Source organism: Arachis stenosperma, chromosome 2 (assembly GCF_014773155.1).
Source record: "Arachis stenosperma cultivar V10309 chromosome 2, arast.V10309.gnm1.PFL2, whole genome shotgun sequence".
Lineage (NCBI taxonomy): Eukaryota > Viridiplantae > Streptophyta > Magnoliopsida > Fabales > Fabaceae > Arachis > Arachis stenosperma.
Window position 1 is genome coordinate 6,654,838 of NC_080378.1, and position 6,425 is coordinate 6,661,262.

General features: G+C 31.5%; 1 pseudogene; it reads left to right on the forward strand.

Moving 5' to 3' along the window:
• Nucleotides 1-1,900: 1,900 nt before the first annotated feature.
• LOC130958892 (uncharacterized) lies at nucleotides 1,901-3,528 on the forward strand (annotated as a pseudogene).
• Nucleotides 3,529-6,425: the final 2,897 nt, after the last annotated feature.

Below are 6,425 nucleotides of genomic sequence, written 5' to 3' on the forward strand. Positions count from 1 at the left end.
ATTAAAAACCGGTTTTGAATTTCACTAACCGGTTAATAATCGGTTTCATCATGTAAAACTAATTTGGTTAATTAACCAATACTATATTTTTGGTTAACCAAAAAACTGATTTAATTTTTGAATTAACCAAACCATGAACACCCCTACTATCCAGGCACAGGTAACCATCCAATTGTACTCCAGCTTCTCAAGAGTTAAATGGCACAATGACACATAATAGTTGATAAAGGGAAGGAAGTAATTGGAAACGGTTGAAAATGACTAGAAAATTGAACCATTCATTAATTTACTATTAGAAGTTAAGAATCCATTAAATCGTGAAACAAAGAATAAATCAAAGACTAGCTAATAATATATGATGATTATAGATGATTATGTGTCCAACACTAAAAGATTTGAAAACACATTATCAAATGAACTCATTTAAGCTAGTTTATCTTTCACCATTGCAATATGGCATACAAGTGTTGCAGAGGATATTACATCAAGCATATTTACAAGTCAAAGGCTTAAATCATGCAAGATCCGATATAAAAATATGAAGCACAGACAAGTATGAAGGATAAGGATATGATGCGAGTAAAACAATGTATAAAAATCTTAGGACGCAATTCAGCTGCAAGACATTATATTAGGTGAATTATGATTTCAATTTTGGCATAAATTGTGGCGAACATGCTAAAATACACAATCTTGATTATTGTAGAATTATCATACCAATCGATTAAACTTTCATATATCATTCTAATAGCGTAAGTCAATCGATTGAGTGACAAAACCAATCGATTGAATTAACGAAACCCATATTGCTTTGATGATTTCAATCGATTGTGTATCAATTCCAATCGATTGAAATTTGGGAAATCTGAATTTCAATCGATTTCTAACAAACACAATTTTCCCAACACAATACGTATGTAACCCAATCAATTATAAAATTATGATCGATTAAGATTGCAAAATATTTATTACGATTAATGGAAGCTTTAATTTGTTATTGTTTTAGTTTTTTATTATCAATAAACATGATAGATAAATGATAAAATAATAATTTATAAAATAAAAAATAAATTTTATAATTAAATAATATATAAAAAATTAATTTGTAATTAAAATTAAATAAGGACTATTTAACAATTTTAGAAAATTTAAAAAATATGTTTTGTTGTGAAACCATTTAATAGTCCAAACGTTTTAGAACCATTGAATCCGGTGCCAAAAACACCAACAAAAATTTGTCATTGTTTGTGTAAAATCTTAAGCTAAAATTTAGGTGCTATACGCTCAGTGTAGTTTAAAATATAACTTATATCAACGTGGATTTTAGCAAAAAAAAATCTAACAATAAAAAAACAACAATACGTAACAAATTAGATTACGATAACAAAAAATGTTAACTAAACTTTTTTCTTTTTTCATAAGATAAATTCTTAATTAGGATGGGATTGACACAATTTTTTTTTTGTAAAACTAACACAATTTTTTATTAGTTGAATATGCTCTCATGGTTGAAAATTCCACCAAAAATAGCATTCAACAGCAAAAATTCATCAGAGTTGGTATTCAGTTTGATGTACAACTTAGATCATTGCTCTACTATAAAAGCAGCAGGCAATGCAAGAACTTTATATCCATAAATATTTATCTTGTATTCTTTTTGAATATCGAAGACACTTTTCTAATATGGTAGTTTCCCTTTTCTCTTGCTATCATGTTATATTTTTTTTTCGTTTTTTTCTTGAATTCATATTTTATTTTGTTGAATGTTAAGATTGAGTACCTCAAAGCTATATGTGTTTACGTAGTTTCTATAAATATGTTAAACATATATAATACAAATTGCATTACAAACATTATTGTTCACTACTAATCATATAAGCATAATCATTTATAGGTTAACATGAAGTTTATTTGCGAAGTGGTGATATTATCATTGTCAATTATAGTAATACAATCGAGCATCACATTCTCACGAGAACTTGGAAGTCCAAATCATATCAAGACAACTACTTTTTATACCAAAACGTTCGTACTAGAACCAGGAAAGGTTAGCAGACAAACTTTTTTTGATGTTGAGTTTCCAAGAGGCCACGTTGGAATCAAGAATTTACAAGCCGAACTAGTTGATGAACATGGAAACTTTATACCACTGTATGAGGCTTACCTGCACCATTATTTTGTTTTAAGATATTTTGAAAATATCACCATGTCACAACATGCTAATAAAAGTCAACCTAATTACGGTAAGTATTTTAAGAGAAATGATGGTGCATGTCAAACTTTCGTTAATTCAATTTCTTGGGGTCTTGGAGTTGACGCACGAAGAACTAGTACAGAACTACCAGATCCATTTAGAGTAGAAGTAGGTACGCATCCTGAAGATGTTCCAAAGGAGTATGATGAAGAGAAATGGTTAATCAATATTTTGGTCATTGACACACGGTTAGAGACAAGAAAGGTTGCTCCCAATGCAGATGTGACCTTTTAGACGTCAAAAGTAAAGATTTGACAAACACAACAGGTGTTGATGGAACACCATTGTCTAGTGATTACAAAGGAGGAATTTTTTGTTGCGAGAAGAAGTCTCAATGCAAATTACAAAAGGGATACAATGAAAAACAAAAGAGAAAAGTTGCCATTAAATATACAATATCATGGGTTGAATGGGATCAACAGCAAGTGCCTCTTAAGTTTTATATTCTTGATGTTACTGATCAAGTCACATATAATGGATCCGAACCAATTCATCATTGCGCGGTAAGTGACAATTATTTTGTTTTAACTAAATGCTAAGACTTATACTACATATATTTCCTATAGCGATATATTATGATATGTATTCGATTAGTCAAGTAATATTTATTTTGAAATAAAATGAGTATTAATAATTGGTTTATTTATCTACTTATATAGTAAATATCTAAAAAAAATTAATTTACTGTAGGTAGAGTATTCTATAAATCCAGAAAAGACTGATGAAGGACACTACCATATTAAGAAAACAAATATTCCAATGAAAAAAGGTGGTAGTCTCATCTATATTACTGCTCATGTACATTCAGGAGTTGTTAATGCAACATTATATGGAGAGGTAACGTTCAATATTTACCATTCTCATGCATAGTATTTACCATTAATTACTAATCGTAAACAGTTACATTTATTTAGCTATGTAACTAAATTTGTTTCTTAAAAACAATAAGATTATTTTTTGATTCATCATCATCATCGTAGGAAGTTAAATTTTCAAAATACCGTCACCATTAAGATATATATGCCTTTTTTTTTTTAATTCAGGATGGAAGAAGATTATGTGAAATTAAGCCAATATATGGAACGGGAAAAGAGGCAGGCAATGAAGAAGGTTATGCTGTTGGAGCGTCTGGTTGCTATCCAAAACCGGGCTCTATGAAGATTAATGATGGTGAAAATTTAACTGCAGAATTTATACATGAAAACAAATATACCACTGGACTTATGGGGCATTTCTATGTCTATTTGGCAGAAGACTTACCAAAATCTTTGTAAAATTATTGAGCACTACTAATGTTAGTTTATCCCCTTTATGTTTTATAATTTAATAAAAAAGCAAAAAAAAAAAAATCTAAGTAGCTTGTTTGTCATAAAAAATTATCGCAATAAAACACATTGACGTAGTTATTGTACATATGTAATTTTCATTCAATAAGGTATTAAAAAGTATGATCATGGAGTATGTTGTTACAAAAAAGTGTTTATTGTTTTTCAATATGAGGCCATAACTACAATCCCGTCATTACCCGTGGTGGTTGGAAGAAGGGATATGCATAAAAAGGTAAAAAAAAAAAAGTTAAAAATAAAATGATGATTATTTATTGATCATAATGACTTTAAGACAGAGATAAAATTATAACTCTTCGAAAACATTTGGATAAAAGTTAATTCTTTTTCAAACTTTGAAAACACAATCAAAACATTGGAAAAATGTCCAAAAAATGAGTGAGAGTATATGGAATATAATAAAACTGAAATTGATTTGATTTTTAAACAAAATTCTTTCTTTGAAATATATGCAAAATGAGAATTTATTTTATCCTTTATTTGTCTAGAGGATTTTATTGTAGCTAAAATAATTTGGTGTGTCAAAAATACAGAAGTCATTTTCATCTTTTAGAAATTAATATAAAAGAGAAGGATTTCGAGAAGTGAATAGGTGGTGGAGGTACGACAGCACAACAACCTCGCAAATCGGTAGCAATATCCAATGATTAGTATTGTTCTAAAATAGTGGAAGATGATGTTGTAAATAAAGTATACAAAATTAATAAAATAATAAATTCAAATGAATGGTAAGTCACGGTAAGTGATGAATGTACTATGAATGGATTATTGTTGAATTAATGAGGAATTGATTATATGAATGGCTTGATAGTTTGATTTGTTGAGGTAAACTTGGGAATTTGGATGGATAATATATTGAGTGGTTTGGTTTAAATAAGTGTAGAATGGTTTAAAATTGGATTGAATGGAATTTTGGTAAAAGTTGGCAAATTGATAAAATTGGTAAAAACTAAATTTGACCAACTTCGGTGCACTCTAACTTGGCGTTTGGAGTTTGGATTCGTTCAAAATTTTTCTTAAATCAAAGTTTGTTAAAAGATCTTTAAAATTATTTGAAAATGATGGAAAATCAAATTTTATAGAGAAAGATTTGAACGATTGAAAATCGATATAAAAAACTGAATTATGAGATTATGCAAAAAACTAGAATTTTTTATATGCATACCCACACACCATATGGTGCGCACACACGAACAAAGGCAAGGGAAGTATTCGTGCGTATGCACAACAAAGGAGTTTTACAAGTTGTGCGTACGCATGATACTGTGCGCACGCAAAAGCTGGGAATTACTTCGGGTGTGTGTGTACGCACAAGGGTGACGCATACGCACAAGTCCTGTTTTCACACTTAAATTCTGTTTTCAACTGTTTGGTTTTTTCAACAAGCTTGTAAACTTTTGTACACCTAATTAAGGTATGATACCTAGTTTTTTGGGCTCTGAAATGAGTATGAGTGTATGAAATGGATTGAATTGAAATATTCTCAAATAACGATTGGTTAAACCGGATGACATTATTGCGGAGATGGTGGTTCGTCCTACCCACGGTGAGGACGGTGGTGTCATCCCGCTCATGGGTTAATCAGAGTGAGAAATTGATAAAAGACTAGGGGTTAATGAACCCATGCTTGAGGGATTAATAACGAATTGAGGTTAAACTATCTTAATAACAAAGTGGAGTTTTGGGGTTATGATGAATCATGATACTGGTTAAGACTGTGGTCATGACTGACGTGAGTTTTTTTTTTTTTTGGTGACTGACTCACGTGAGTTTAGATTGTGATTATGGTTATTCTAATTAGAAATCAATTACTGATTAATGAATACCTGCTTGGGTAAGACGTAAGGATTGAGCTTGTCTCACTTGCTCCGGGTTAAGTGAGGATGTTGGCTTCATCCTGCCCACGGTGAGGACGGTGGTGTTATACCGCTCACGAGAAAACATAATTGATTTCTTGATAAAAAATTGAGATTAATGAGTTGATTATTTTATAAATTAATAAAGAGATGGGGTTAATGAGTTTAATGAAGTATGAAATTATTAAAAGACAATGATAATGACTAAATATGGCCGAATTGGCTAGATATGGCAAGGTATGGGTGATATCCCACTTGCGTGAATTGGTATGGCACCCGCCTGGGTGGATGAGTAATGCCTACTTTGAGTTGTGGTGGAGAAGCACATGTTTGAGTAGACGAGTAATACCTACTCCAGATTGTGGAGAAGTCCTTCTTGAGTAGATGAGTAATTCCTATCCGAGTTATAGTTTAAAGATAAATGAGTAATTCCTATCCGAGTTATGGTTTGTGGGTAGATAAGTAATTCCAATCCAGGTTATTGTTTGAGGCACCTGCCTGGGTGGATAAGTAATTCCTATCCAGATTGTGGTGAAAACACCAGCATGGGTAGATGAGTAATACCTGCTCTGTGTTGTGTTGTTCCATATCCGGGTTAGCTATCGGATATGTGTCAGATTTGGCATTATACCTGACAAGTGAGCTCATGGCAAATAGGACAGGCATGCATCATTTACCATTTGTGCCCATGAACTTTGCGAACGCTGACAAAAGTACCCATAGAAGAAGAAAAGTGACTTTGTACCCATGAAAGGCTAGATCCATCTGTCGATAGTACCCGAACGTCATTAAAACGTTAGCTCCGTTAACTTAAAGGCCAACATGGCACATTAAGTGCTTACCTGGCTCTGAATCAGCAGTCTGATGTGTCCAAGCATGTTGTTACTATTATAACATCACTCAATTCCCTAATTTATCGTCAACTGTTTCCCCAATTTCAATTTGAAAAGCCTAGAATGTCTAGGAGAA